The sequence below is a fragment of the Perca fluviatilis genome, chromosome 7 (assembly GCF_010015445.1).
Source record: "Perca fluviatilis chromosome 7, GENO_Pfluv_1.0, whole genome shotgun sequence".
NCBI classification, from domain to species: Eukaryota; Metazoa; Chordata; class Actinopteri; order Perciformes; family Percidae; genus Perca; species Perca fluviatilis.
In genome coordinates this window covers 41,577,262-41,598,337 of record NC_053118.1, presented here as the reverse complement: position 1 = coordinate 41,598,337, position 21,076 = coordinate 41,577,262, and the positions used below count along the sequence as shown (strand labels likewise).

The window sequence follows — 21,076 nt, the reverse complement described above, 5'->3', positions numbered from 1 at the left end:
TCTGTTTGCAATATCATTTTACTAAAGATTGTTATAGTTTAACTGAACGAATCTTGAGTATTCATTTCTTGGTCTGCCTTTCAACGAACACAATAAGTAAAGGGGAAACTTTGAGAAGTGACCGGTGGTTCTTAAAAGATTCTGGCTTTTTGAGCAAGAGTAGAATCGGTCGCTTTTTTTCCTACACTACACTTCAGCATTTATATAGAATGTCTATTCATGTATATTGTGTTATTATCTCATCACTTTCGCATATCCATCGACTTACTTATACCTCACTTTGCGCCCGCTTTGTAATTCCTACCGAATTTGTATTTCAATCTGTATTTTATGTAGCCTATTGTATTCTGTATTATTGTCCTGTATTGAATGTGAAACTGTATGTTGTCTTACACACTTTTACTTTTCTTGGCCAGGTCGCCATCTGTTATCAACTGCTTACCTGGTTAAATAAAGAAATAAAAGAATAAATGTAACTTTACTTTTACCGTTCAAAAAAAAAAAAGTGAGCGCTTTCTTGACTAATTTACTGTTTGTACATCTGTGGCTCAATAAAAACATTGTTGGTAAATACTGAATGTTAATCTGAATGTAATGAAGGGTTTTGAAAAATCAAATCAAATGTTCATTGACATTAGCTACAAACTGTGATTTTGTTATAACATGAAATTATTTTAAACTAATGTACTTGCACTTGATTCTTGCTGTCAGGAGTTTGTAACTTCATGGTTGAATGAACTTAATGGATAAAAGCATCAGCTAAATGTAATGTGATGAATGTAATGAAGGCTTTTGAATAATCAAATAAAATGTTCATTGAAATGAGCTGAAATGTGTGATTTTGTTATTACTGGAAATGAAATGAATTCTCCATGTTACATAGCAAAAGGTTGTACAAACACAGAATATCCTGTTACTTCACCGCCATCTAGTGGACATATGTTGCCATTACATCACACCTCACACCTTTAATGGGGCGCTATGCAGTTTTGGCAATTTTCTTCGCTATTTTCTCGCTTTTTGCCCACAGGTTTCTATAGATCATCCTTGATCCTTGCCTGCAATTCACGACACACACAGGTAAGCATTCACTATACAAACAGTTGAATAATTAATAAGCGAAAAGTCTAGACTCTATTCTATCCTGTCCTAACTTATCGTGGCTTTACCTGGCACAGAGTAGCCTAGCAATATAAAATGACTAAATATAATGTGGGAAAAACATAATAATGGTAATATGAAGTTCACTATATCCAAACTGTACAGTTAATTTGCAAGCATTTACAGTATATACATATATATATATATATATATATATATATATATATATATATATCTTTGCGGATTAAAGCAGCAGTGCGATCAAATCTTACATCAGTGTTTAAAAGTGTTGACAGAACAAATGTAGTGAAACAATCCGCATAGATCTTTTAACGAGGCAAAAGATCTTAAAGATGAACAGAAACTAGACATCACACGGAAGATGTAAATGTCTCGTGATGATGAAAACATTTTTTATTTCATCCTCTTGTTTTTCTGTTTAAAGTTTACTTTCACTTCCCAGAGTTTGTGTCGCAGCTTGTTCTCTCCGTGTGGAACTCCAGCTGAAGGTAAGTGGTCTGTGTGTGTGTGTCAGTCTGTGTGTGTGTGTCTGTTTGTGTGTGTGTGTGTGTGTGTGTGTGTGTCAGTCTGTGTGTGTGTGTCTGTTTGTGTGTGTGTGTGTCTGTCTGTCTGTCTGTCTGTCTGCGTGTGTCTGTATGTGTGTCTGTGTGTGTGTGTGTCTGTCTGTGTGTCTGTCTGCGTGTGTCCGTATGTTTCTGTGTGTGTGTGTCTGTGTGTGTGTGTGTCTGTCTGTGTGTGTGTCTGTGTGTCTGTCTGTCTGTGTGTCTGTCTGCGTGTGTCCGTATGTTTCTGTGTGTGTGTCTGTATGTTTCTGTGTGTGTGTGTCTGTGTGTGTGTGTGTCTGTCTGTGTGTGTGTCTGTGTGTCTGTCTGTCTGTGTGTCTCTCTTTGTGTGTCTGTATGTTTCTGTGTGTGTGTGTGTCTGTCTGTGTATATGTCTCTGTGTGTGTCTGTCTGTGTATATGTCTGTGTGTTTGTGTGTGTCTGTCTGTGTGTGTGTGTTTTCTTGTTTAACTATATTTGTGGGGTCCAAAAACCAGGAGTCCAGCATACTTGTGGGGTCCCGACAGCTTTGTGGGGCCAAAATGCTGGACCCCACAAGTTTAAAGGGCTGTTTGAGGGTTAAGACTTGGTTTTAGGATTAGGTATGCATTATCTGTGTATGTGTGTGTGTGTGTGTGTGTGTGTGTGTGTGTGTGACAGATAGAGCTGTGACTCATCAGGAAACATCTCACATGAGTTCTTCTTCATCAATTCTTCTTCATCAACTCTTTGGACTGTTTGAAGAAACTGTAAGTTGCTGTTTGGTACTTTAACAACACGTTAGTCTTTGGTCTCTTCAGAGTTAGTTTCTGGCTCTGTAATGTTAAATATAATGTACTACTTCACTTCTTATTTCCTGACAAAGTGTTAAGGACTCTTGTGTTGAAGATAAATCTCCATGTTGTAACCTGAACTACTACAGAGGAGGTTTATAATACTGTAATACTTTGCCAGAGGCCTGTACTATGAATCCAGATCAACGTCCTGGATTTCTTCTCCGCGGTCCTGCATAACCTGTGTCACGATGGTGGTTAACAATTAGTTCAATCAACCCAGGGTTAGTTTACAGACAGACAGGTAGACAGACAGGCAGACAGACAGACAGACAGACAACCCTGGGTTTTCCAATCCAGCGTCACACGCTTTCACATAAAACAGAGGGTGGCAGTAGGTCAGTCCGTAGGGACTTGGGTTGGGAACCGGAGGGTCGCTGGTTGAAGTCCCAGTATGGACCAAAGTACAGAGTGTGGATTGGTAGCTGGAGAGATGCCAGTTCACCTCCTGGGCACTGCCAGGTGCTCTTGAGCAAGGCACCGTACCCTCAACTGCTCAGGGCGCTGGTCCAGCACTGGCAGCCCACTCTGACATCTCTCCATTTGTGCATGAATAGGTCCTGAGCATGTCTGTGTGTATTTCAGGCCTGTGTGTAGTGGTTTCTAACAGAGTGTAATTTTTAATATCCCCACTGGGGATCAATAAACAGTATAAATAAAATTAAAATAAATTATAAATTAATATTAATAAATTAAATAAAAGAGGCGGGGTTTGCACAGCACGACCAATCACAAACATCTACCAGAGCTGCATATTTTACATAAGAAGAGCAAACTATAATTGTACATAAATATGAAGAACACAGACACAGGTTTACAGGCAAAACGCAATACAGTCGCTGCTTCCTAAAACAGGAAGGAAAGCTGGCAAAAAAATATCAGACGCTGTTATGCATAAATCACAACTTTTATCAATATCACTTCCTCATCAGTCAGGACCAAGATCTGACCATAATTACACTTCTGCTTTCCATAAACTGCCGTTGATTTAGCCTATTATTTCAGTTGCAACCCTGGCAGTGGTCAGTGATCGTGAGAGCAAATAAAATATATAAAAATATAATTCAAACCGATGTGTTCCATTGTCAAGAAGCCAACAAATAGCTGATATGTAATTCTTTGCGATGAAAATTAATACATTTCATAAAGACACCCATCAGGGAATGTTAACCTGGTTGTCGGTCTCTAAATGTTTTAACTTTTATGAGCGCACCTCTCTCTTTCTCTCTCTCTCTGTCTCTCTCTCTCTCTCTCTCTCTCTCTCTTTCTCTCTCTGTCTGTGCATGTCAGCTGTTTGGACATTCTTCAGCGTGTTTGCAGAAGATAACAAGTTTGCAATATGCAAAACCTGCAAGGAAAAAGTAGGGCACGGAGGGATGACACCAAAACCCAAATAACATTTTTTTAGTGTGATATTTGATGTGAAAAGAAGGAAATGGTTCTAACATTGCACTTTAGATGTGTTAAAGTCCCACACCAGGAGAAATTCATATAGTTCTATTTTATAGTGATCCATTATCTGTTCAAAACATGTTCTATATTCTGTGCAAAATGTTCTATTAAAGAAAAGATAGAAAATAAATATGTGTGTGTGCTGTAAAGTGGTTAGAAAAAATTAAATCTGAATCGGCTAAAATCGGTATCTTCTGGTCTAACTCAAAGAAAATCGGAAATCGGAATTGGCCTAGAAAGTTGTAATCGGTGCATCTCTAACCTTTATTACTAGTTTGATAAAAAAGTCCCCAAATTCACCAGAATGTATTACTACCAACCTTCCTGCATTTATGTCTCCTTTTGTTATTTTTTTGTCTCTCATTGCCAGATCTCCACAGTGCTGAGTAAGCAGGCAAACTGAGGTGGTAGAAATGGTTTCATTTACTTTATAACATCACCAACAAAACATTTAGTCTATATCCACAAGTTTCATTTCTGGGATTGTTCAGGTCCTGCCAGATGTCCGTCCCCTTCCTCTGTCTTTGTGTTGGGGTTCTAACCTCCGGTGGATTTGTGAGGACTATGGTTAACTGCTCCTCAGATCTCTGCAGGGTAAATCCAGACAGCTAGCTAGACTATCTGTCCAATCTGAGTTTTCTGTTGCACGACTAAAACTACTTTTGAACGTACACATGTTCCACCAAAACAAGTTCCTTCCTGAGACTATTTAGCAGAGGCACCGTGGCTCCATCCGGAGCTTAGCCCCGTCCACGATGATTGTGATTGGTTTAGAGAAATGCCAATAAACCAGAGCATGTTTTTCTTCCATCCAGGAATGCTGTGTGGACTAGACAGACCTTCCTCCGCAGCGCTGTGGAGGAAGGTCTGGCTATAAGAGACTACTGAACATGACCCTCAATAAATGTGTTTTTCTATCAGGACCCATCAGAGATCAGACCCTGCCGAATCTGATCCTCAACCTGAACCTGAACCTGAACCCAGCTGTGTGTCTTTTAAGAGCGACCTGTCAAAAGAGTTTTTTATAGGTTTTAAACGTGTTTCTGACAAAAAGTAAGTCGTTATTAGCATTCAGTTGTTAATAATTATGTATATAGCCTGTAGTATTTTTATATTTGGTATAAGTATCAGTTCTTATCAGAGGTATTCAATGCTGCTTCCTCTTTTTCTGCTGATGGAAGGTGAGAATTTAAAACTAATAAAACATTACTAAAATTGAAAAATAAAAACAGTTGTCTGTGTTAAAAGATTTTTTAGATTTTCAATTTCTCTGTGTTTGTTTCAGGATCCAGCAGCAGAGACCAGAGTCTCCTGAACATGAACCTGAATCCAGCTGTTTGTCCTTGAAGAGCGACCAGTCAAAGGGGGGTTTTATAGATTTTAAACAAAGACACCCATCTGACGGAAAGTAAGTTAGCAGTACCATATAATGAAATACATAGATATAGTATTCTAGAAAGATTTCACATCGCACTTCGCATAATTTCCATCAGACACTAGATCGTATTAAGTTGCTGTGAGCTGTAAATTCACCTCTTCTTATTATTTGGTATGAAGGCCTTTATTAGTGACAGCTTACACATGAAAGGGGAGGGAGAGGGGGGGATGACATGCAGGAAAGTGTTGCAGGTCAGAATCAGTGTGAGCTAATTCTTCCTGATTCCTCCACAGAGTGGACCAGGAGAGCTCAGAGGTTCCCAGTGGCCAGTCTGCCCAGCAGCATGAAACACACCTGGACTCCATATTTATATACTTTTACATCTATTCTCATCTAATCATCTCCATGCTGCACTTTTCAGACCAGTGGATTGTCAGTCTGTGGACATGGATCTGATGTTTACTTCCATGATTTCAGTTTGATTTGTCATTCATATAATCTTCTGTTCCAGCTGCTGGAGGAGAAGGTCGTCACTTTTGTCAAGAACAAGCTGAAGAAGATCCAGAAGTTTCTGAGTCCAGATTACCCAGAATGCTCAGAGAATAAGAGGGAGGATGAGGCTGAAGAGCATAGGAGGAGCAGGGAGGCATTTCTTAAGATCACACTGCACTTCCTGAGGAGAATGAAGCAGGATGAGCTGGCTGACCGTCTGCAGAGCAGTAAGGATAAAAGATTTAACATGCTGGACTAATGGGATGTTTACTAATGTCTCCAGAGATAATATGTTTATATGTAAATTATTTAGGGGAACGTAAACTGTCTACTTTGTAAATTACTTACTGATCTTCTTTGTTGTGTGTTCATTCAGAAAGTCCTGCTGGAGTCTGTAAACTTAAACTCAAATCTCACCTAAACAAGAAGTTCCATTGTGTGTTTGAGGGGATTGCTAAAGCAGGAAACCAAATCCGTCTGAATCAGATTTTCACAGAGATCTACATCACAAAGGGAGGGACTGCAGAGGTGAATCACTATGTTTACATGCAGCCAATAACCCGTTCAAAACCGGAATATTAGCAATAACCCGGTCGCGCACGGCCATGTAAACACCGGCAAAAACCCGAATATGCTCATATTCCGGTTTTTGAAAACCCGAATATGCTACCTGGGTTACCCCTTTTCTAACCCGAAATTTTGGTCATGTAAATGGTTTTAATACAAAAGGCCGTGTAAAAGGCCGTTTACATCGGGATATTGCCAATTGATTACAAATTCAATGTATACAGGATTAACTCTCTCTGCTCACGCATGTAAACGGGTTATTCCGAATGTTTCAGAAACCCGAATAGTGACCTTAACCCGACCATAAACCGAGAATTGACAGCTTGTAAACGTAGTCACAGATGAACATAAGGTCAGACAGATTGAAACAGCATCCAGGAAACCAGACAGACCAGAAACAGCAATCAGACAAGAAGACATCTTTAAAACCATACCTGGAAGAGATAAACCAATCAGAACAGTAATGACAAAGGGAGTAGCTGGCATCGGGAAAACAGTCTTAACACAGAAGTTCACTCTGGACTGGGCTGAAGACAAAGCCAACCAGGACATCCAGTTCATATTTTCATTCACCTTCAGAGAGCTGAATGTGCTGAAAGAGAGAAAGTTCAGCTTGGTGGAACTTGTTCATTACTTCTTTAGTGAAACCAAAGAAGCAGGAATCTGCAGGTTTGAAGAGTTCCCGGTTGTGTTCATCTTTGACGGTCTGGATGAGTGTCGACTTACTCTGGACTTCCACACTGAGATCCTGTCTGATGTTACAGAGTCCACCTCAGTGGGTGTGCTGCTGACAAATCTCATCAGGAGGAATCTGCTTCCCTCTGCTCACCTCTGGATAACCACATGACCTGCAGCAGCCAATCAGATCCCTCCTGGATGTGTTGACATGGTGACAGAGGTCAGAGGGTTCACTGACCCACAGAAGGAGGAGTACTTCAGGAAGAGATTCAGAGGTGAGGAGCAGGCCAGCAGAGTCATCTCCCACATCAAGACATCACGAAGCCTCCACATCATGTGTCACATCCCAGTCTTCTGCTGGATCACTGCTACAGTTCTGGAGGACGTGTTGAAGACCAGAGAGGGAGGAGAGCTGCCCAAAACCCTGACTGAAATGTACATTCATTTCCTGGTGGTTCAGTCCAAAGTAAAGAACAAGTTCGATGGACGAGCTGAGACAGATTCACCATGGAGTCCAGAGACCAGGAAGATGATGGAGTCTCTGGGAAAACTGGCTTTTGAGCAGCTGCAGAAAGGCAACCTGATCTTCTATGAATCAGACCTGACAGAGTGTGGCATCAATATTACAGCAGCCTCAGTGTACTCAGGAGTGTTCACACAGATATTTAAAGAGGAGAGAGGACTGTACCAGGACAAGGTGTTCTGCTTCGTCCATCTGAGTGTTCAGGAGTTTCTGGCTGCTCTTCATGTCCATATGACATTCACCAACTGTGGAGTCAATCTGCTGTCAGAAGAACAAACAACATCAACACAGTTCTACCAGAGTGCTGTGGACAAGGCCTTACAGAGTCCAAATGGACACCTGGACTTGTTCCTCCGCTTCCTCCTGGGTCTTTCACTGCAGACCAATCAGAATCTTCTACGAGGTCTGCTGACACAGACAGTAGGTAGCTCACAGACCAATCAGGAAATAGTCAAGTACATCAAGGAGAAGATGGATGAGGATCTGTTTGCAGAGAGAAGCATCAATCGGTTCCACTGTCTGAATGAACTGAATGATTGTTCTCTAGTGGAGCAGATCCAACAGTACCTGAGTTTAGGACTCTCCTCATTTAAACTGTCTCCTGCTCAGTGGTCAGCTCTGGTCTTCATCTTACTGTCATCAGAAGAATATCTGGACGTGTTTGACCTGAAGAAATATGGTGCTTCGGAGAAGGCTCTTCTGAGGCTGCTGCCAGTGGTCAAAGCCTCCAAAAAAGCTCTGTGAGTGTGATTTATTCATCAATAAATACTCTGATATCTTTCAACAGGAGTTAAATATAATAACTTGTGTGCTTCCTGTTGTCTCTCCAGGCTGAGTGGCTGTAAAATGTCAGAGAGAAGCTGTGAAGCTCTGTCCTCAGTTCTCAGCTCCCAGTCCTCTAGTCTGAGAGAGCTGGACCTGAGTAACAACAACCTGCAGGATTAAGAAGTGAAGCTGATCTCTGATGGACTGAAGAGTCCACACTGCACACTGGAGACTCTCAGGTCAGATCAACAACAATAATCTTTGAAAACACAGTATTGAAAAAAATTGAATGTTTCCAAAGTATTTTATTATGATTTAGAATGAATCTAGATAACTAAAGAATGAAATATGAACTGTGTGTGTGAATCATTTATATTTTCATATCATGTGACTTTGATCACTGGACGTTTGTTTATTCCTGATTATACAACAAGTAGATCTGACCAGACATTTAGAACGTACTCCCATCAGCATTACAGCACACCCAGAGCCATTTGAGCACACCTCGTACATCACATAAAATATTACTCATAGTTTGGGTCACATCAGCTGCTGGATCACATCAGCTGTTTGGATCACATCAGCTGTTTGGATGACATCAGCTGTGCCACTGAAATGTCAATAATGAAGTTTGCAGACATATAGTAGCTAAATCTATCCATGAAAACAATATTTCTTTCAGTAGATATTTTACTTATAACCAAATTAAGTTAGCCAAGCAGTTTGGTGTTTGTATGTGCGGTAGCTCTTACGTTTTGAAAAATTCCACGATCTCACCGCTACAAAGCTAACGTTAGCGTAACATGACTGACTAATGTTTAACAGGAAGGGACTACAAATCCTCTCTGTTGCTTTTTTTATTTTTTGAGTGAATTGCCCCACGATATGAATACAGTTTGATTATAACTTATTTAGTTGGTAACCGTTGTTGAATAATCGCTTTATTATACGAGAGGGTTTGATTTAACGTCATATTATCACTTGTCATGCTTACAAACCTCGGCGCCAGCGCCTCAGTCCTAGCCGCATTACTATCTGGCCAATAATGATTTTAAATCAAACCCTCTAGTGTAACATTGCTTAATTCAGTCACGATTAATTATCATGTTTCCAACTTGTTTAGAAAACAGATTTTATATTCTGTATCACCAAATGTCCAGACTTAACATTTAAATACAAACATCTGTCTTCTTCATTACCATCCCTCCAACAAAGCTCTGTGAGTGTGATTTATTCATCAATAAATACTCTGATATCTTTCAACAGGAGCTAAATATAATAACTTGTTTCCTTGCTGTTGTCTCTCCAGGCTGAGTGGCTGTAATCTGTCAGAGAGAAGCTGTGAAGCTCTGTCCTCAGTTCTCAGCTCCCAGTCCTCTAGTCTGAAAGAGCTGGACTTGAGTAACAACAACCTGCAAGATTCAGGAGGGAAGCTGATCTCTGTTGGACTGAAGAGTCCACACTGCACACTGGAGACTCTCAGGTCAGGATTTATTAACCCATTCAACTGATGACCATTTCAAATCTAATGAACTTTAGTTGATAAACAGCTGGTGTGCAGCTTTGTGTCTGTTTATACAACAATCTATAGCAGTAGTTTTGAGACTCAATAATTAAATACCACAGATTATTTTAAAGATGTATTCTAAATCTGGACCAAAATGTTCCTGGACAACAAACAAACATAAAACAAACACATGGCTCCAAGTGTTAACAGAGGGTTCCTGTGTGTTGTTTTGTGTATTTTCAGTCTGTCAGGCTGTCTGATCTCAGAGGAAGGCTGTTCTTCTCTGGTCTCAGCTCTGTGCTCCAACCCCTTCCATCTTAGAGTGCTGGACCTGAGCTACAATCATCCAGGAGACTCAGGAGTGAAGCTGCTGTCGGCTGGACTGAAGGATCCTCTCTGGAGACTGGACACTCTCAGGTACAAACACTGATGAACAAAAAGCAGATATTTTTGTAGGAAGTTTTAAAGGATAACATCTCCACGAATGAGAATGATAACTCTCTGTATAATAATTGATGTAGTTTGGACAGTCTCTCTGTATCTCTGTATGTTAAAGGAAGTGTCCATGGTTTTATGAAATGAAAAGATGTTTTCCAGTAGCCTTACAATGAGTTTAAAAAAAATGTGGGATCAAATTGGACAGTTTTAGATCCTGTTGCAGGTCTCTCTCTCTCTCTCTCTCTCTCTCTCTTTCTCTCTGTCTCTATCTCTCTCCCTCTCTCTCTATCTTTCTCTCTCTCTGTTGCTCTCTCTCTCTCCCTCTCTCTCTCTCTGTCTCTCTGTCTCTCCCTCTCCCCAGGTATCTATCTCTCTCTCTTTCTCTCTGTCTCTCTCTCTCCCTCTCTTTCTGTCTTTCTCTATCTATCTCTCTCTCTGTCTCTCTCTCCCTCTCTCTCGCTCTCTCTCTCTCCCTCCCTCTAAAATTGTTTTTATATTGCAAGCACACATTAGTTTCATACTTTCAGCTGATCTCATCATTATGTAACATGTAGTCTATGATAATGACATCATTTTCTGGACAGGTAACAGGGCAAATGTACCAATAGCCTAAACAGTGAAAGGTTAGATCCCAGGGAAGAACGTTGATGCGTTGTTTAAACGTAATAGTCACACGCTGTTATTTGTACTCTATAACATATCTTATTAATTTCCCTCTGTAGGGCTTTTATTTCCATGCAGCTTTGGTTGACTATATACTATGATTGACCTATAGATGAGTTTATCAGGAACTAGAGACAGACATCTCCATCCTATAGAACAAGAACCTGTAGTTTCAGTAATATTCTTATGACCTGCTCATTATGATATGATAAAGTAGGCTAGGAACACACTCCCATATACATCAAATAGCCTATTATAAGAACAGCGGATTTGGTGGTTGACACCAGGTCAGAGGAAGTGTAAGTGTGTTTCTAAACCTCTGATGTCATCATCAAAGTGCTGATTGGTTAATAACTGCAGCTGTGTTGTGTCTCGTTCTCTCCGTCAGATTCCTGTGAACTCACACTCGACACAAACACAGTGAACAGAAAACTCAAACTGTCTGACAACAACAGGAAAGTGACACATGAGGAGGAGGATCAGCCATATCCTGATCATCCAGAAAGGTTTGACTGGTATCATTAGCTGCTGTGTAGAGATGGTCTGACTGGTTGCTGTTACTGGGAGGTGTGGAGGAGAGGAAATGTTGATATATCAGTGAGTTACAGAGGAATCAGCATGAGGGGACACAGTGATGACTGTTGGTTTGGATGTAATGATCAGTCCTGGAGTCTGGACTGCTCTCATGGTGATTACTCTGTCTGTCACAATAGCAGAAGAACATCCATCTCCTCTGTCTCTGATAGAGTAGCAGTGTATGTGGACTGTCCTGCTGGCTCTCTGTCCTTCTACACAGCGTCCTCTGACTCACTGATCCACCTCTACACCTTCAACACCACATTCACTCAACCTCTGTATCCTGGGTTCAGGATCTTTTCTTGTTCCTCAGTGTCTCTGTGTTGTGTGTAGGATGGAGAGTCTCCTCCTGTTTCTCACTGCTGATCAGTTGAGTCTGTACAGGATCACTCTTAAAGAAATATCTCAGGTTATTGTTATGAACTAATGAATGAACTTTGTATAAAATAATTCAGAATGATTGAAGAGCTTCCTCATGAACATTGTAAACTTGTTCCACTTCCAGTCCTTTAAAGATGGAAGCTGTGATCATGAAATTGTAGAAATGCCATTGACTTGTGTCATGTTGAGTTCTGAATTCTGTGTGTTTTCACAATAAAAGCAAAGTTACTGCAAGAGGGTTTGTGGTCTTTCTGTTGAACTTTTACACACGATAAGATGTCTCAGTGTCTTAGAGGTCTTCCAGGTCCAGCTGCAGCGTGAGAAACCCTCCAATCAGAGCAGTCCAGTATGTAAGTGTTTCACTTTTTCATTTTCATATTATGTTGAGCTCAGGGAGCAGAACGTCTGTCTGTTTTCTCTCCACGTTATCTGCTTAACCAGCTGCTGTAACTTCACACTGTGCCATTAGTACATTTACTGCAGTACCATGTCATCAATGTGCTATTAGTACATTTACTGCAGTATCCTGTCATAAATGTGACAGAAAAGCTGTTTGATTGGGTCTGTTGGAGGTTTGATTCCCTCTCACATTAATGTGGGAGCCTCCACGAGCCTACACAAGCTCATTACTTTTAAGCATGATAAGGATCTATCGGAGATCTATCCCAACTTTTGGACCGCTATCAGGATTGCCCTTACTTTGCCAGTCACTGTGGCAACAGCAGAGAGGAGTTTTTCAAAAATAAAGTTGATCAAGTCATACCTGAAGTCAGCCATGTCCCAGGAACGTCTCACTGGCCTTGCCATCATCCATATCAATCACCCAATAGGGGAGCAGATTTCATACAATGACATCATCAATATCAATCACCCAATAGGGGAGCAGATTTCATACAATGACATCATTGATGATTTTGCATCAAGGAAGGCCAGAAAGGTCAGGTTTTAGTTTTAGTTTGTGTTTTCTGTTCTTAGTGCTATAGTGTAATAATTAGATTCTCTTTAGTGTGTTTTCACATTTGTGTGATCAAGGTTTTGTGCTATTTGGAAATATTTATTCTATATTTTATTTGTATATTATTCTTAATATTTTATATTATTGTTGCTCTCTGCTCTTGTTACATTTATTTATATATCTGATTGTATATATTCTTGGCACCTCATATTTATATATATATATAATTATTATTATAACAACATAAGTGAAAGAGAAAATTATATTTCTCAATTGCACAAATACTTCATTAGAACATTTGAAAAACACATTAAAAGAATCCAATTATTTAACTATTGCAATTACAACAGGAACCACACTTTTTAAGGTGCACAATCTCCACCTCCAATATTTGCCAAAAGACAGTGAACCCAATTCTGCACAAAATATGACAGTATAAGTTATCTGACCTTAAATAAATATAAACTCAGAGGTTAAATTGGGCTGGAGCGCACCAGAGCGCAGCTCCGCCTCCTCGGGTCCACATCACACCCTGCCAGAGCTCAGCTCCGTCTCCTTCAGCAGCAAACATTATCCGGGGCTTCAGCCCCAAATGTATTTTGAAAAGTTGACTGACAAATATGAAACTGGACATCGCTTTGTGTCCACTCTCGCTGTAAAAAGCTGTGCAGCTTCAGGTTTATAGATGCACTCTGCTGTCGATGTGCTGCGGCAGATGTGTCGCGTTTGAGCTCCGTGCATTTCTGCCATGGGTTTCGGGTTTCCACCTCCGATGTATAGCAGCGTACAGCCACTTCCGGAAACGTCTCAAACAGGGCTCTTTGTCTCAAATGGGGCTCTGTGTCTGTCAGACGGTCTGAGATCTACCGTATCAGCAGAGCAATCACATAATTCACAGCAGACTACGGTACAGGTAGATTCTTTATTCTTGTAGGCTATTAGCCTATTATAACTTTATTTTTCACAAAATATCATGACTCCTCTAAATCTCAGAGCACAGATGGGATGAGTTATATTTTCAATGTGCACATAGTTTTGGACATGAGCAGAAATCTTGCTCAAAAATCTGAAATATTAAAGTCCATAGGTTTATTAATACTGTACATTAAATGAATAATGTATCACTGAGGTGAATAATTGTCATATGCACATTTACTGAGGTTACCTCCCCAACAAAAGCTGCAAAAGAGGGAAGAATAAATGATGCCTCAGCTACATGTGTGTTGACTCAGATATAATTAGAAAAGTAAATCTAAAGGAGAATAAATAGTTGAAAGCAATACAGAATGCCTGACAGCCTTACTGCAATATTTTCCATTATGTTTTTATATTTGGATTTTAATGGTTCCCTTTACATAAAGATATTTCAGGCATATTTATTCAGAAAAAGCTAGAAATAGGTGCATAAAAATTCACCAAATTGCAGGAAATGAAGTGTTTAATGCTAAAAAAAATTTGAGGGTGGACCCCCAGACCCCCACATCTGAAAGCAAAACCTTGGCCTTTGGGTTGCCAGGCCAGTTATGATTAGACCAAATGTTGGTGCCATCTAACAAACTGGAAGCTATGAATAGCTAATGAACATACACTGGCTATAACAGTTTTTTTACAATCACTTTGCTATTAATTTCAGAACTTTGATGTCATTTTTCAAAACTCTAGACACAAAACTCAAAATGGTCATCACTTGTAACACAGACTGTCCACTGTTCAAAACATTGCATTGTGCATTCATATCTTTAAGGAAATATTGCACTTGCACAATCATTGGTTTAAAAAACTAATTGATTGTGAAATACCAATAAAACGTTACTTTAGATTACCCACACACAAGCTACCCATAGTTTCACCGTGTCATTGTTCGTACAATCATTAAATATTGTAGTACAAAATAGGTGATACATGTTTCATTATGGTACTACATGTAAATACAGCCCTGTAAAAGTACTGCAGTAGTAGAGAGAATACTACAGACACAGTGGAGTCATTGAACAAAATCTGAAATGTGTTGATGAAAAACACTACAGTACGATCACAACATATTATTTGAATCAAACCTTCGGGTCTCTGTGACCCGCATTAGTCAATGGTATTCGGGGGACCCTGGCCTGGCTTGTAGTAGTAAAACAGAAAGGGTAAGGGAAGGGGGGAAAGAAACAAACCTCGTCCTCGTCCTACTAAACAATTTTATTATACACACACACACACACACACACACACATACACTGTACACATTTGTCTTCTTGTTTTTGCCATCTTTGCTTCTTGTTCTCCCTCTTCTTTTTGACCCTCTGTACTCTTTGTACTCGGTTCAGCAGCCGGTTGCGACGCCGGCATGGCCCGTTGTGTGACTCTAGATTTGAAGCTGCATCGGGCTCTCACCCTCGCGGCACACAAGAGGAAGAGGTACACAGCAAAAAGAGATGTGTTAAAAATGACACAACATGTGTAGTCCCTGAACACACTCACCACATGAAGAAGACACAGAAGAAGAAGACACAGAGAAGAAGAAGAAGAAGAAGAAGACGACTACAGCGACTCCTCGTCTGACGCACACCCGCCTGATGACCGAGACAAACATGACGACAACGACGACGACGACGGAGAAAAGGACTGTCGCGACGCCGACGACCACCACCACGACGCAGGGGAAGACGACGGCAACGCTGACAACCGAGACGAACGAGGACAAGAACGAGGACAAGGAATCAGGGCGCCCGGGTGGTGATGGACCTGACCGAGGGCCGGCGTGGCCTGCGCAACGTGACGTGCGACAACTTTTTCACCTCCTACGAGCTGGTGTCCAAGTTTGCCTTCATGCCCACCATCACCCTGGTGTCTTACGTGCCCAAGGGGAACAAGAACGTGCTGAGCACGCTGCACATGTGGGACGTGCGAGTCAGCCCCGCCAGGCACGCCAAACCCGACATCATCCTGCACTACAACAGCACCAAGGGCGGCGTGGACAACCTGGATAAGCTCGTCGGCACATACAGCTGCCGCAGGAAGACGGTGCGCTGGCCCCTCGCCATATTCCACAACATCCTCGACGTGTCCACCTACAACACCTTTGTGCTCTGGCGAGAGCACAGGCACGAGTGGCTGCGCAGCAAGCTCGACAGGCGCAGGGCCTGCCTCGAACAGCTGGGCAGGGCGCTTGTAACTCCGCTCATTAAGGGACGGCGGCGTCTGCCTCACACCGAAGCTTCCGCAGCGCTCATCAAAGCCGTGACGAGCAGGGCAGCGGCAGCTGGAGAGGACGGAGAGGTTGACGACAACGACGACAACGACGACAACGACGACAACGACGACAACAACGACGACAACGACGACGACAACGACGACGACAACGACGGCGACTAGGAATCGGCCACACCCCTGGTGTCCAGCAAGAGGAAGAGGTTTCAGCTCTGTCCAAAGACAAAGGACCGCAAGACCCACACCGTGTGCGGGGCCTGCAAGAGGAGCTGCACGCGGTCCTACTGTGCGGAATGTGTCAGACTGTAGCCTCTTGGCTCGGACGGCACCGGTGTGAGCTTGGGACTGACACTGAACAACACGAGAGACAAACGACGTGAACGCAGTGTGTGTGTGTATGTGCGCTATCGACATGTGACAAGATGCAACAAAGTGACATGATCAACACTGTTGAAAATCTTTTGAATAAAAACCCTTTGGCATGTGTCTGCTGTGTGAGATGTGAGATGATGTTGCGCACACACACACACACACACACACACACACACACACACACACACACACACACACACCCAGCGGGGTCTCAGGGACCCTTAGGATGAGACGATGCCTCGAGGGTAATAGAACGTAGGTTCAAACAAACGAGGGTCTCCGGGACCCGAAAGACGAGGCTGCCGCGCGGGTAGGAGCGAGAAAATGAGATCGAATGGTAAGCGCAAGGGTCTCGGAGACCCGAAGGGCCGAGGCCACTGCGGCTGCCGATGCGAAATGAATTCAAATGGTGAGCCGGGGCCGTTGACCCAAAGGACGAGGCGACGGCGGTTGACGTGAAACGATACACGAAAGGGTCCCGGGGACCGGAAGTGCAATGCTGGGGTAGTAGGACAGTACATAAACAAAACAAGTCCCTGTGACACGAAGGACAACACAAGGGTTAAGACGTCTACAGTCGGCGAGGATGAGGCTATGGTCGCACATAAGAAACGCAAAACCCTGAGCGATGGTCAGAGGTGGGTAGAGTAGCCAAAAACTGTACTCAAGTAAAAGTACTGTTACTTCAGAATAATATGACTCAAGTAAAAGTAAAAAGTAGTCATCCAAATAATTACTTGAGTAAGAGTTAAAAAGTACTTGGTGAAAAAACTACTCAAGTACTGAGTAACTGTTGAGTAACGTCTGATTTATATTTTAACACAAGCATTCAATCAGACAGACAAAAATACAAAATAATCATCTTTAGGCAAATTATAGTTCATCCAATCAATAAAATAAATTAAAATGAATTAATTAATTACAAAATAGCTTAAATTAAAATAATCCAGGTAAATTCAAGTACTTAAAAAATAAATAAAATAATAAAAAATAAATAAGCACTAGTAACACAAATTTCCAAACATCTATACTTTTTTACCAGGCTCTGAACACAGGCCTAGAACAAGGTAATGTAGCTGCTGTTTGGCACTTTTACTAAGGTAAACATGTTTTCAATATGAGGCCAGAGGCCTGAACTACGAATCAAGATTTGGCGTTAACGAGGTAACTTCAGGTTCAACCCAGGGTTTTCTGTATCATGAAGGTGGATCACTTGTTACTGTGAAGAAATAATAACAGTTTATAACATGTGCCTAAGTTCAACAAAACAAGTCACACCAAGGCCCTGAGTAAATGCAATCACTAATGACTTTCTGGATTATATAATCAATCAGTTTTAATAACTTTCTTTCTATGTAATGGAATGTTTCAATTTGACTTCAGTGTACTCATAGTGCAGATAATGGGTTAACACAGAGCATAGAAAGAAATCCTCCAATGAGAATTTTCAGATCCTGTTGCTAGGGTGTCTGATGGGAAGATTCCATTTTTGGGACAGCCTTTCCCAGTAACTTTCCATTCTGAAAAGTTGCAGAATATGATGTCATCTGAACTATTGAACTCAGCTACTTTTTGTGTCAAGTCAGCAGTCTCCCGCTGTGATACAGGCTGGCACATTGCCAGCTCTTTGTCCAGAGAGAAGATGTGCGACTGGAAGAGGTGCGAAGATCAGGGAAGCTCCTTGACAGATGATAAACATGCCAGTCAAAAATTTAAATAACATACATCATATCTTTGCTTTTAGTTTGAACTTTTAACCAGTTTTGACACATTTAATACAACATTTAAAACTAGGCATATCATGTTTAAAGGAGAATCCCTCCACTCAGGAGACGTCTGGAAAAGCCATTGGACACACAAAAAAGACCTGACACCTGCCGGGACCAATGAGAAAAGAACGCGCCGGAGTAGAATCATATTTAAACTGTCTAGACAAAGGATTCGGGGCACATTTTGCGGAGTTTTCAGAACGAAGCAAACTGTCACCCACAGCTGTGTATTCCTGTACCCTTTTTCTGCCTTATTGCTTGGAAATAAATCTTGAACAGAAGGAGAGAAGTTGTAGACTTTTTATCTGAAGTTGGCGTGACTTTTTACCTTCTTCTCAACAAAGGAACACACTGACATTACCGGGTTCAATCGTCGTGGTAACTCATGCTGTACACATAACGTGGTCGGGAGCAGGTTAAGTTGGAGATCAGATATCAACCGGTGTAAAAGCTCCACCTACTGACCAATCAATACTCAGTTGATAACGGCGTCACCGTTCTTAGAAGATAAGGCAGAGCTCGGTGCGAGGAGAGAGAGTGAGGGAGAGAGAGAGAGAGAGGGTGAGAGAGGGGGAGAGAGAGGGAGAGAGAGAGGGGTGCGCTCATTCAAAAAACATTTAGAGACCGACAACCCCGTTAACATTCCCTGATGGGTATATTTATAACCCGAGCTCCGGGGAGAAGACAAAGAATGAAAGAAAGATGTTATACACCGTATGTTGTACACACTAACTTTAATCTTTAAGGGAATGCAAACCAGGATGAAATCGAGACAATTACAACACCCCAAAAGAGGAACAAACACAATGTACAATATGAAGAGGAGAACGTGTCGTCTGTACAACAAGTCACCAGACCCCGTCTCCCTGTGCAAAGAGGACGGAGTGCGATCCCAACAATGTCCTTGTGCTCAGGCGATCATGTCCTACGTTGAACCTTGTGTTGCTGTACCCGAAGCTTCACACAATCACCATGGGACTGAGAAACGGAGCCCTGTCGAGTTGACAAACCTCGGTCCTTCTGGTAACATCTTGCCAAGTGTTCACCGAAGACCCCCTTTGAGATCTCAGCCCCCCGAGGCTCAACAGAACCCAGCCTGTGATCAACGTACGGCCGAGGATCCGAGGACACGGGGTTGCTCGCTGATGTAGCCGAGAGCAACGTCTCTGCGTCAGCCGCTGCAATAACCCTCTGTTATTATTTCGCCTTCGCACCTCACATCCGAGGGTCTGAGACCCAGCTTGTTGGTCAAAAGTAACCCGTACGCGCTCGGATGCAGAGACTCTCTCGTGAGCATGTCGTTGACTGTGAGCGAAGCGTCTGGCTTTCTCCCGGATATGCTGTCTGCGAATGTCACCCCGGACGTGTTTAAAAGCGTCACCAGCATACAGTGGAAAACGTGCACAGGCGATCCGGACTCTAGCTCTCTGACCGTATCCCTGTTGTTGTACTGTATGGTATTGTGTCTCCTGTTAAATTGGCTAAATCCTTCGCCAAAAATTGGTCCACATGCTCAAGGTCTCCGCCAGGTGAGCCACGCTGACGGACGACGGGAAGTTGCACACGAGTTTGACGTCCGATCCGAGCTCTGTCACGGCTTCGTCGTGTTTGGTGTCACCAGCCTCCGCGATCGCCCGTTCCAGCTGCCTTGTGACGGCCTCAGCCAGCTGCAGCAGCCCATGATCCTTACATTCGCTCTTGAGCTGTTCCAAGGCCAGACGAGGGTGCCTGTTCGCCTCACCGAGAAACTACTTGGGGAGCAGAACCTCCTTGCCTTCAGAGATTCAGAGATGTAAGGCTCCATCATCATGAGTGTGGTGAACCTGGACCCAAGCAGCTACAAGCTGAAGCCATTGGACACGATCGACCGCTTGTTGAAAGCTCCCGGATTCATGACCCATCCCCACAGAACATTTGTGCAGTACGTGGTCGACAACTTAACCAGAGCCTCGGCCACCAACAGTTCCATCTCAGCCGAGGCCACCGTGATGATGGCACAAGCTCACATGGGAGCAACCCTGTTCAGGCAACAGAAAGACACATGTCATCTACCCGTGGGCTTTGTCAACAAGATGCTAGTTCCGGACAAAGCGGTGCCCAACGGTACTAGATTCTGCAAGCGCTACAGGATCACGGTTCAGCGCGAGGCTCAGCAGGGCACCTACGACACAATCGTCAACGGAGCGCAGACCAGAGAGTACAGCCAAGTGTTCCAGCACAAGTCCTTTGTGGTCACGTTGCAATTTGGATGCCTCCTCAGCCTCACAGTGCCCACAGAGGCCATTGAGCTGGTCAGCAGAGAGTTGGCCAGAGGCGGTACTTCCTGGGAGCTGACAAGGACCACAGAAGTGCTCTGTTACTGTGCCGCTCAACCCACCCTGATGGACAGGATCGCGCAAAGGACCAACATGGCCAGTCGTGCAGAGAAATTGGACTCTGTGTTGATCATGGCAGAACTCATGTGCGGTATGGTCAACATACAGCCCGACTCCTTCATCTGTGCACTGGAAAATGCTCGGAGGATACTGGTGAGCGAGAAGCACGAAGTTTTGATTGTAGGTGACACTCTGTTCCGCCTCATCTCCCAGAGAAGCTCCAATGTCTGGCTTCAGGTAGTCACCGAGGACACAAAAATCACCCCTGAGTTCTCTATGTACACAATGGCCAACAAGAACGGTAGAGGCGGGGGAGGTTACGAGTTCACCATGTAAAAGGTCACACAGCAGGCTCTGGGTGACAAAGATCTACCCTTCACCAACGAATCGTGCTTCCGGGACAGCTCTATCAACATGAAAGTACACTACATTGGACTCGGAGGAGGCCCTACGGACAGGATCCCCATTGTGAACGTGAACTCTGTGCAGA

The 21,076-nt window shown here is 42.7% G+C and overlaps 1 protein-coding gene across 1 annotated transcript in view; it reads left to right on the top strand.

The window, feature by feature from the left end:
- Nucleotides 1-21,076, top strand: part of LOC120562392 (interferon-inducible GTPase 5-like) — a 161,553-nt gene that overhangs the window by 7,051 nt on the left and 133,426 nt on the right. The gene's annotated exons all lie outside the window — the stretch shown is intronic.